The sequence below is a fragment of the Carcharhinus amblyrhynchos genome, chromosome 3, assembly GCF_965287045.1.
Source record: "Carcharhinus amblyrhynchos chromosome 3, sCarAmb.v2.hapA, whole genome shotgun sequence".
Lineage (NCBI taxonomy): Eukaryota > Metazoa > Chordata > Chondrichthyes > Carcharhiniformes > Carcharhinidae > Carcharhinus > Carcharhinus amblyrhynchos.
The window spans coordinates 110,057,926-110,069,789 of record NC_137326.1 but is presented as its reverse complement, the minus strand read 5'-3'; positions in this window follow the sequence as shown (position 1 = coordinate 110,069,789).

Here is an 11,864-nt window from a genome sequence, read left to right as displayed (position 1 = left end):
ATCTTCATCTCAATCAAATAACTAGCCAGACAGATTACACATTTAATATAGACCTGTTGACTGAAGTTCAGTAAATTTATTTCCATTACCCCTTCGCCACTAGTCTGAGGGAACCTTTGAATTTATTCAATATTTTTGTTCATTGAATTCATTTAAATTTGCGCTGATTCAGCAGAATCTAAAGATCGTTTTCACTCCAAAATACCTGAACAGAAATCCCAACTCCACCCCCTCGCCCCCTTCTTTTGCTCAGTTGTGCCAGTGAAAACTTGATACAGCGAGTAGTTTTAATTCGGTTTGATGAGAATCAGTGGGTAGGTTATAGAATCTCCGAACGCGCTAAATAGACGGATAGTAACCTATCATAAGCTCAACTTTGACATTTTACCCGCAACTAATCATTCACTTGGAAACCGGCGTAGAGCACGCGGCCGTATAATTCATAACTTTATTCAGTCTAAAGTAATACACATTGCAGGAGTGTAAACGTGTCTAACGCGGGAATCTATTCGGCGGCCTGAACCTCAGAAACCATTACAAGAGAAATGGCATCTCCTTCCTCAGCGAGGTCTAAGCAAAGGCAGTGATATAGGAGTGAAGTTCCCCGCCCAGCTCCAGTGGGTTTACTGTGAGGCGTGACTACCACCCATTCCAATCTGCATCTCATCTTGAGAAGTTGCTTGTGCCAATCAATGACAGTCAACGACACGCACTCGGTCCGGAAGACTTCACAACACAATACCCTCACCAACTGACAGCGATAGCAAAATATTAACGTTATCAGGTGGATAGGATAGAGGTGGAGAGACTCTTCCCGCTCAAAAAAGACAGTAGGACTAGGGGGCACAGCCTCAAGATAAAGGGGAGGCGGTTTAGAACGGAGTTGAGGAGGAACTTCTTCACTCAAAGGGTGGTGAATCTCTGGAATTCTCTGCCCGTTGAAGTGGTGGAGGCTACCTCGCTAAATATTTTTAAGAAGCGGGTTGATGGGTTTTTGATAAGAGAGGGGATTAAGGGTTATGGGGAGAGGGCGGGAAAGTGGAACTGAGACACGACAGATCAGCCATGATCTTATTGAATGGCGGTGCAGGCTCGAAGGGCTGGATGGCCTACTCCTGCTCCTATTTCTTATGTTCTTATGTTCTATCCCTCTTTGTACAGTACCAATTGTCTAACAGCATCCTGAGACCCACTGTCACTGATATGGGTGTAACATGACTAACTGGCCCTCTCTGCTAGTGTACCTCCCTGCAATATGGCCTTGAAGCTTCGCCAGGTTTCTCAATTACTAATCATAGAATCTGAAGGGAAAACACTTGGAAAGCAGTACACCGGCGTTTATTCCGGGAGTGCCGGTAACTTAGAGGAGCCCGCGTTAATGTAACCCGGCAGATTCAACACAACTTTGTGTGTTATCTTCACATGTCCCCTTCGACCGACTCACTCCAGTTCAGCAAGGACACAAGATACAGTTTGCAAATACAAATTATATATTGTCTCAATTGCTCCCTTGTAAAGTTCCAAACAAACATATGACTAGAAATGTGTTTTTAAATTGGTTAAATTTCAAATGAGTCATAGAATCATAGAACCCTAAAGTGCAGAAAGAGGCCCTTCGGCCCATCGAGTCTGCACCGACTACAATCCCACCCAGGCCCTACCCCCATATCCCTACATATTTTACCCGCTAATCCCTCTAACCTAAGCATCCCTGGACACTAAGGGGCAATTTTAGCATGGCCAATCAACCTAACCTGCACATCTTTGGACAGTGGGAGGAAACCGAAGCACCCGGAGGAAACCCACGCAGACACGAGGAGAATGTGCAAACTCCACACAGACAGTGACCCAAGCCGGGAATCGAACCCCGGAGCTGTGAAGCAGCAGTGCTGACCACTGTGCTACCGTGCCGCCCGTGTCACCTCACGGGGCTACCATACCTCCAAATGTCACTTTAAACATTGAATATACGTCAACAGCTATGGAGCTGTTAAGGAAGAGATTATGGACCTGGCTATAATATCAATGTAGAAAACAGATAGGAAGTTGGGAACAGGGACATAGAAAGGCTATTAAAGAGCGAACTCCAGTAGAAATAGGGTATGCATATAAAGATCCTTTATAGTTAGCATTTCCAGGAGGCGTAACTGGTGCTTATAAACCGTTCAGAGATGGGGAATATGGCATATATGAGGATTTCACATTGACCTTGTGATCCAGGGATAGATATCAAACACCAACCAGGTGTAATATAGGCGGCTGGGTTATTCACCTCTCCCCCAAAACCTACGCATTGGTCAGTCATTCCCGCCAATAATTTCAATTCTAATCCGAACTACACGTTATATTTCTTTTGTAGTTAAAGAGATTCACTTACAACAGCAAGCATGAGCATTAAAATGTGATAGAAATAGTCCGGAATCAGTCACTCTAACATTGTGGAAAATGCTGGAAAATCTCAGCAGGCCTGACAGCCTCTGTGGGGAGACTTTTTACTGTGTTTACGCCAGTCCAACGCCGGCATACCCACATCGGGAGAGAATAGAGCCAACGTTTCGAGTCTTAGATAACTCTTAGCTCTGAGGAAGGGTCATCTAAACTCGAAATGTTGGCTCTATTCTCTCCCCACAGATGCTGTCAGACCTGCTGAGATTTTCCAGCATTTTCCGTTTTTGTTTCAGATTCCAGCATCCGCAGTATTTTGCTTTGACTCTAACATTGCACATGGCCTTGGCAAGTGCTTGTGCTGTGTATCTGAGCCATTTGCAGGCACCGTGTGCGGGATTAGAGTCAGATCAGAACTGAAAGCTTCCCATCCAAAGTTGGAGTGGAATTAAATGCGGAGTTTTCTCACAAACCACCCACCCCCGCGTTCATTTAAACATCCTGTTTAGTTACTCAGCTCATAGATGCAAAACGGTATGTGAGCCGAACTCTGCCGAGGTGTAAATGAGAGTATTTGGAGGGATTCGGCGGCTAACTGCGAGCCCCAGATGTGGGACACAGAGCGCCACACAAGTAGACACAGCGCAGCGACAAATATTTGTCCCAGAACTTCACAATACAGTGGCAGGAATTCATGCGGTCCCGACAACAGCACTTTTCAGCCGCATTCGGAAAAATAAAAGACATTTCTTTTGTTTGGGACCGGGCTCAGTTCAAGGAGCCACTTGTGACAAATCCGAGCAGCGTTCTTTGAAATTCAGTTCTGAACCTCCAGAGGTGTTTGTGAGAGGCTGTTAATAAATAATAAGGCAAATCTCTGACTGCAATTCAACTCCCACGTTGTTTTACGAAATGTACTCAAACATGTTCGACTCAGAAGGTCAGGAAGGGAAAACAGATGTTTTAGGGGCTGCATTTTCTGTTGATAAGCAGTTGCCACTTCGAATCTGCTTTCAATAGACGCGCTTTATTGGGGCTGCACACAAGCCAGCTTTAAACCCTTCAAATATTAGTGAGAATGTGTCCATCAAAGCGAGTGTATAAATGCATTCGTTACAATAGCAAAGATGCTAGAAACACGCGTGTGACAATGCAAGAGCTTAGAATACTTTTTCTTATAAAAATACAATGAATCAGTAAAATATCTTAAGGCCCACAAGAACAGTAAAGTAAAAATAAACAGTAAAAAGTAAGTTTGTTTATTAGTCACAAGTAAGGCTTACATTAACACTGCAATGAAGTTACTGCGAAAGAACAAGGTAAATAACATCTAGGTAGCCTACAGTGAAATCCTGTCAGACACAAAAGATTAGACAAAAGAAAGGGATTTTCTGATGGCGCGGGTGATATGTGCCATCACAGACCTGCTAAAATTGTTACTTGTATCGAATTGAGACAGGAACAAGAATGAGTTCTGTGGATTTGAGAATGGTGTTTATTTCCATTCTCGTGACTTGCCCAAAACATATTGCAGGCTGAGACCGAGCGTTTAATTCTCTTCATTTTCTCTGCACATTTTAAAGGTCTGGTGATTGTAAATAAATGCTAACAAACCGCGCATCTACCGCCCCTTCTGTAACTGTAAGCAGCTCAGCGCCAACACAAGTCGGCATCACATCTGGAGGTCTAACAATGACTTTGAAAGGGGTGTTTTAAAGTTCATAGGGTAGTCAGAAAGATCATAGAACAGCAATGAGCAATTGATTAACAGAAGGACCATGCTCCGAACTCAGCTCACATTTTGCAAGCCACACATGACACTTCAGCTTAAATGGCTCGCTTCACAGAGCTGGTGTACAGAGAACTTTGCGTACCAGCTGTTAAAGAAACCTAGCAAATGGAAAAGTTGAAGAATTGCAGCCTAGTCCTTTACTGGTTCAGTGAGGAGGAAAAAGAAGCACAAGATAGCCCGCTTAAAACTATTGAACCTAGGCTGTTACAGCGGCTTTTCCGCAATCCCTTGGAGATGGTATGGCATTTTGGAGTTATCACTTCTTCCCAATTTCAATAATCAGTAAATGTGACGAATCCAACTAATCTTTCAAATCGAGATTGCAAAAACAATATGTGGCTGGAAGCTTTGAACTGAATCTTCCGAGAAAGGAATAAATTACAAATATTAGATCAAACGAAAATAATTGAATAGGCCACAGGATGCGGGTTGATGCAACAACTATCTGGACTCTGCACCAGTTTTGTTCTGGTATTTTCCCGCACTATGTTTGAACTGGTTACAGGAAGGTTTCTGCGGATTCTGCAGAGACTGACAGGAACGAGTCTACCAAACTGTTCCCAAACCTTGAAACCACGTTATCATTTCCATTTTGTCAAGCCTGAGAAGTGGGAAAGGATGGACTCAGTTTAAATTTGCAAATTAAATGTAAAACTTGTTCAAGAGCAAATATGTCCGACTAACAGATGTTTATTATTAATTTGCAAATGCTAAAACCGAGCCGCATTAGTAAAACGTGTGAATCGCTGACATACAACAGACATTTACACATTCTCAACATTAATTTCCTACAGCTGCCCTTCCATGTGTGAAGGCCGATGCCGGCACTTGCAACACTTTCTTTCAGGATAACGAGGTGTATATTGATTCTAATTAGGAGTCATTTGTGCTTGGTTCACATCCTAGTTCAGGATGGGGGAGGAGAAGTCACATTGCACCCGTCAAATCCACATCCAGTGTGATCATATGCTGTTATAATAAAATGTTTCCTCAATCCATTAAAATGCAATCAATCGCAATCTAATGTACAAAAAAACACGAGTGAAAGGGAAGAGAAAAACTCAGGGGTGACCTTATAGAGGTGTATTAGATCATGAGAAGCATGGATAGGGCGAATGCGCTCAGTCTTTTCCCCAGGGTTGGGGAGTCCAGAACTTGAGGGCATAGGTTTAAGTTAAGAGAGGAAAGAATTAATGGGAATCTGAGGAACAATTTTCTTACACAGAGGGTGGGAGATATGTGGAATGAGCTGCCGGAAGAAGTGGTTGAGCCATTGTCCTCAAGGGACGTTGAGGACATTTAGTCATAGAGTCATAGTCATAGACATAGAGGCTTACAGCATGGAAACAGGTCCTTCAGCCCAACTTGTCTATGCTGCCCCCTTTTTTAAACCACTAAATTAGTCCCAATTGCCTGTGTTTGGCCCATATCCCTCTATAGCCATGTAACTGTCTTAATGCTTTTTAAAGTACAAAATTGTATCTACCTGTACTGCTACCTCTATCTAAAAGGCATCTGGACAGATACATGGACAGGAGAGGTTTAGAGGGATATGGGCCAAATGCAGGCAAATGGGATTAGCTTAGATAGGCTTTTTGATCAACATGGACCAGTGTGGGCCGAAGGGCCTGTCTCTATGCCTTGGACTCTATGATTCTATGAAAATGTATTTAAAATGTACCTTATTTAGACAGTTGATTATCTGGCTCATTTGCCACGTCATTTCACCGCAGCAATGTTCCCTCAATGTTTCCGAAAGCTTGTGGCATTTGCTACCAAATAAACAATTTTCTTACACAGAGGGTGGGAGATATGTGGAATGAGCTGCCGGAGGAAGTGGTTGAGCCATTGTCCTCAAGGGACGTTGAGGACATTTAGTCATAGAGTCATAGTCATAGACATAGAGGCTTACAGCATGGAAACAGGTCATTCGGCCCAACTTGTCCATGCTGCCCTGGGATTTAACCCAGTGTTGTGAGACTTCTTACCTTCACTGTGTCACAGGATGGTCTCTATAATGGGCCCAAAGATGCTGCAGTGTCCGAATATAAGTTCTGTTTGGCTTTAAAATAAACATGTTCTGGTTAAACATTGCTCATTGTTGTGATGTGAGCAGCTTTCTCTGTAGATGCAGGTACCAAAGGACTCTTACTGTGTCTGATCAGCCATAAGAACATAAGAACATAAGAACATAAGAAATAGGAGCAGGAGTAGGCCATCCAGCCCTTCGAGCCTGCCCCGCCATTCAATAAGATCATGGCTGATCTGTCGTGTCTCAGTTCCACATTCCCGCCCTCTCCCCATAACCCTTAATCCCCTCGCTTATCAAAAACCCGTCAACCCGCGTCTTAAAAATATTTAGCGAGGCAGCCTCCACCACTTCAACAGGCAGAGAATTCCAGAGATTCACCACCCTTTGAGTGAAGAAGTTCCTCCTCAACTCCGTTTTAAACCGCCCCCCCCCCCCCTTTATCTTGAGGCTGTGCCCCCTAGTCCTACTGTCCTTTCTGAGCGGGAAGAGCCTCTCCACCTCTATCCTATCCATCCCATTCATCATACCTCCTTCAATTCTTGCCACTCATCATTTTCCTCTTCTGACCAGCCCAGCGAGCGATGGAAAGACTGAAGCTACTAGAAAAGAAAAGCTGAGAGAAAAAGGAACAATAATGAAATTAGTAGCAAGGTTTTTAATAAAGAATTTTTCCCATTAGAAAGAACTAACTTGTGTTTAACATTAGAACATAAGAAATAGGAGCAGGAGTAGGCCATCTGGCCCTTCGAGCCTGTCCCGCCATTCAATAAGATCATGGCTGATCTGTCGTGGCTCAGTTCCACATTCCCGCCCTCTCCCCATAACCCTTAATCCCCTCTCTTATCAAAAACCCATCAAACTGCGTCTTAAAAATATTTAGCGAGGTAGCCTCCACCACTTCAACGGGCAGAGAATTCCAGAGATTCACCACCCTTTGAGTGAAGAAATTCTTCCTCAACTCCGTTCTAAACTGCCCCCCCTTTATCTTGAGGCTGTGCCCCCTAGTCCTACTGTCCTTTCTGAGCGGGAAGAGTCTCTCCACCTCTATCCTATCCATCCCATTCATCATCTTATACGTCTCAATGAGATCTCCCCTCATTCTTCTAAACTCTAATGAGTACAAGCCTAGTTTATTCAGCCTCTCCTCATAGCTCAACCCCCTCAACTCCGGCATCAGCCTAGTAAACCTCCTCTGCACTCCCTCCAAGGCCAAAATATCCTTGCGTAAGTACGGCGCCCAAAACTGCACACAGTACTCCAGCTGCGGCCTCACCAGTGCCCTATACAGCTGCAGCAAGACCTCCCTACTTTTATATTCAATCCCCTTCGCTATGAAGGCCAGCATCCCATTCTCCTTCCTGACCACCTGCTGCACCTGCAAGCTGGGTTTTTGCGACTCATGCACAAGGACCCCGAGGTCCCTCTGCACCGTCGCCTGCTGCAGTTTTTCTCCACGTAAGTAATAATCCTTCCTACCATTATTCCTACCAAAGTGGACCACCTCGCACTTGCCAACATTAAATTCCATTTGCCAGTTCCTGGCCCATTCGCCCAGCCTATCTAGATCCTTCTGCAGACTCTCCACACCCTCCGCACAATTTGCCGTTCCACCAAACTTGGTGTCATCAGCAAATTTCGACACCCTACACTCGGTTCCATCCTCCAGATCATCTATATAAATGGTAAATAGCTGAGGGCCCAGCACCGACCCCTGGGGCACTCCACTAGTCACCAACCGTCAATCCGAATAGCACCCATTGACCCCCACTCTCTGCCTCCTATTTGACAACCAGTCCTCTATCCACGCTAACACCCTACCCCCAACACTATGTCCCCTGACCTTCTGCAATAAGCTCTTGTGAGGTACCTTGTCAAACACCTTCTGAAAATCAAGAAAGACCACATCCACCGGCTCTCCTCTATCCACCGCCCTAGACACATCCTCATAGAACTCCAATAAATTTGTCAGACACGACTTCCCCTTAATGAAACCGAGCTGCGTCTGCTCTATCAAGCAATTCCCCTCAAGATGCCTCGCTATTTATAAAGCATCTTTCATGTCCTCAAAATTTCTCAATTGCTCAGCGTATGCAGCATGTTAAAATTGTCCTCACAAAACGATGAGTGGCAAGAATTGAAGGAGGTATGGCTGATCAGACGCAGTAAGAGTCCTTTGGTATCTGCATCTATAGAGAAAGCTGCTCACATCACAACTATGAGCAATGTTTAACCAGAACATGTTTATTTTAAAGCCAAACAGAACTTATATTAGGACACTGCAGCATCTTTGGGCCTATTATAGAGAGCATCCTGTGACACTTTGAGGATAAGAAGTCTCACAACACCAGGTTAAACTCCAACAGGTTTATTTGGTAGCAAATGCCACAAGCTTTCGGAGTACCCAGTAATGAAAAAAACGAATAGTTAACTGATACCCAGTATTGAGATAAATGAAAAGTTAACCTGTTTCTTTCTGGTGTTGGTTGATGGATGAATGTTGGTCAAGGCATTTATCATCCCATGGGAAAGACAGCATTGTAACAATTCAACACTCAGTCAATACACAGAGCCGTTGCCTAGGTAAGCACTTGGAATTTTTACAGGGGGTTTTCCAATCATCCATGGGAAAGTCAGCAGATGATCATCAGCTACACCATCTTTTTGGGGCTTCCATTGATTTTGTTTTACATAGGTTATGGCAAGAGATCAGGGAATCCTTGCAGAAATTCCATCTCCTTGGGTTAATCCTGGAGTGGATCTTGAACATAAGACCCAGGAGCAGCCTGGGTAGGCCACACTGCCTCTCAAGCTTGCTCTGTCATTCAATATGATCATAGCCAGTCTATTGCATCAAAACCACATCCGCATCCTATCTTTAATGCCTTTATCGATCACTATCTTCGAAGTATTCGCTGACTCAGCATTTCCAGTGCCCACAGAAATTCCCAACCTCTGAAATTTCTCCTCAACTCAGTTGTAGGATTCCTTGTCCTAGATTCTCCAGCTAGGAAACATAGAACGTCCTCATTCAAAGGTAAAAAGGCTATTCGCTAGGAAAACTGTCATATATTTTTCAACCATTAAGGCATTGCAGAGCTTCCCTTAAACGCAGTCTCATCCAGCTTTCTACCAGTCATGCTTCAGCCATTGAAGAAGCGCTTTATAGGAGCATTAGGTCAGGCAAAAGGTACCCTAAGATAGGCACAAAGGGAAACCACAAAGGCAAATAGTTGGTTTACATTTGTTTTATTTATTCATTCATGGAAGGTGGGTTTCACCATCTAGGCTGGCATTTATTGCACATCCTGAAATGCCATTGAGAAGATGAAAGTGAGCTGCCTTCCTGAACTGCTGCATCCATGTGGTGCAGGTACATCATATACTGTATTATGCTGCATATGTTGTACTGTTGGATAAAGTTGGCATGGAATGGCCATTTTATAGTGTCTTTTGATTCAGAGTTTTGGCCAAGTGCTTAAGGATAACTATGAGTTTAACAACCACTAACAACATCATCCTCACCCAACCCAGTGGCTGTAGACTCTGTGTGAGGAGGTGGCACAGTTTAGAGAACTCTGGCACTGTTTATAGTGCGGATGAGAGAAGTGCTCTCAGAAATCTCCACGTGAGTGTTTGGAACCTTCTTCTTCCTACTCTCTCTATGAGCAGCTTCTACAGTAATAGCAAGCTATTACAGTAATAAAGCTATTCAGTAATACAGTAATATTACAGTAATAAAGCTATTCCTCACACCCAAATAATGTTTTGTTCCAGTAAATAGTTCGAAGATGTGCAGGTTAGGTGAATTGGCCATGCTAAATTCTTCCTCAGTGTACCCGAACAGGCACCGGAGTGTGGCGACTCAGGGATTTTCACAGTAACTTCATTACAGTGTTAATGTAAGTCTACTTCTAACTAATAAATAAACTTTACTTTATATTGCTGTTTTGCTTAGCATTGCAGCATTCAGTTAAAATACCTTTAGTTAAAAATTGCTAGCTGAGAGAGACGGAAACATTCCAATGCAGAGGATCACCAAGGAACCACAGAATTCCTACAGTACAGAAGAGGCTATTCAGCCCATTGGGTCTGAACCAACTCTCTGACAGAGGATCTTGCCCAGGCCCTCTTCCCCGCCCTATCCCTGTAATCACACATATTTAACCTGGCTAAGCCATCTAATCTGCGCATCTTTGGAGATTGGGAGGAAACCAGAGCACCCACAGAAGGCTCACGCAGACACAGGGAGAACGTGTAAACTCCACACAGTCACTTAAGACTGGAATTGAACCCGGATCCCTGGAGGTGTGAGGAAGCAGTGCTAACCACTATGCCACAATGCCACCCTGATTAGAAACAGAGGTAAGGCTAGGTATTAGTTCTATTGGGTAATGATGATCCCAAAATTGATGGATATGGCTCTAACAATTGGTTAATTGATAGTTCTTGAAGCTGTTTGGGAAATATTTATTGGCCAGTATAAGACAGGTCAAAAATCTACTTCAGTAAAATTTATGTCTTGCACAAGTAAGATTGAGACTTTACTGACATCTGGGGAAAAAAACTATTCTCATTTCCCTTCTCAGTTTTTGCAATACCGTGGAAAAATATTGTCAGTCAGTTATGATCTACTTCTAACATGATATAAATATTTTCCCTCAAACTAACATACATAATTATTTCAGAAATGTGCAGAAACCTTTCTGCAAATATAATTTGTCATTTCAGACATGGGCATCCCTAGAAACTACAGAAATATCAGGAATTGGACATATGCCTTTGTTATAACTAGGTGCTTGGGAGCTAGCCTTACCTAATATGTAATTTGTATAGTGTTTAGACTTTGTTGCCAGGAATTTCCTTGAGGTTTCTCCTGCTCTATCACTGAAACTTTGCAGAATGCGGTGAAAACCTGTTTATAAGATATATACATACATAAATATGGTTTCCATGGAACTGCCAAGTCAAGGTGACAGAGTGGGAGAACTCCAGGGGAGAATTCCATCAACAATACCATCAACTTTGTGAAGTTGATCTCACCTTTGGGTACATTGATACTCTGGAGGAGCAGCATGCAGGAGAAAGCAATAGAAAATGAATAAAATAAAGGAACAAAAAATTTGGAAGAAAAGTCCCAAGATTTTGAGTTTCAAAAGAGTTTCTCTTTCAAGAAACAATCCATCCTGGTTTGTGGACCCCAACAGATTTAAAATATGACTCAGAAATAAATACTGCATCTTACTGTAAAAATAAATTTATCCAAATCAGAAAGCAGGACTTCAGAAATACAACAGATCATTGAAACTTACAGAGCTTGACAGGGTAAATGCAGGAAGTTGAGGGGTCTAGAAACAGGGAACATAGTCTCAGAATAAGGAATAGGCCATTTAAGACTGTGCTGAGGAGCAACGTCTTCACTAAGAGAGTGGTGAAGCTTTGGAATTCTCTAACCCAGAGGGCTGTGAAAACTCAGACTTGAGCATGTTCAGGGCTGAGATTGATGGATTTTTAGTTTGTAAAGATATCAAAGGATATGGGGATAGTACAGGAAAATGGTGTTGCAGTAGATGATTAGCCATGATCTAATTGAATGGTGGAGCAGGCTTATGGGAACAAATGGTCAATTGCTGCTCCTATGTGCATTGGGACACATAG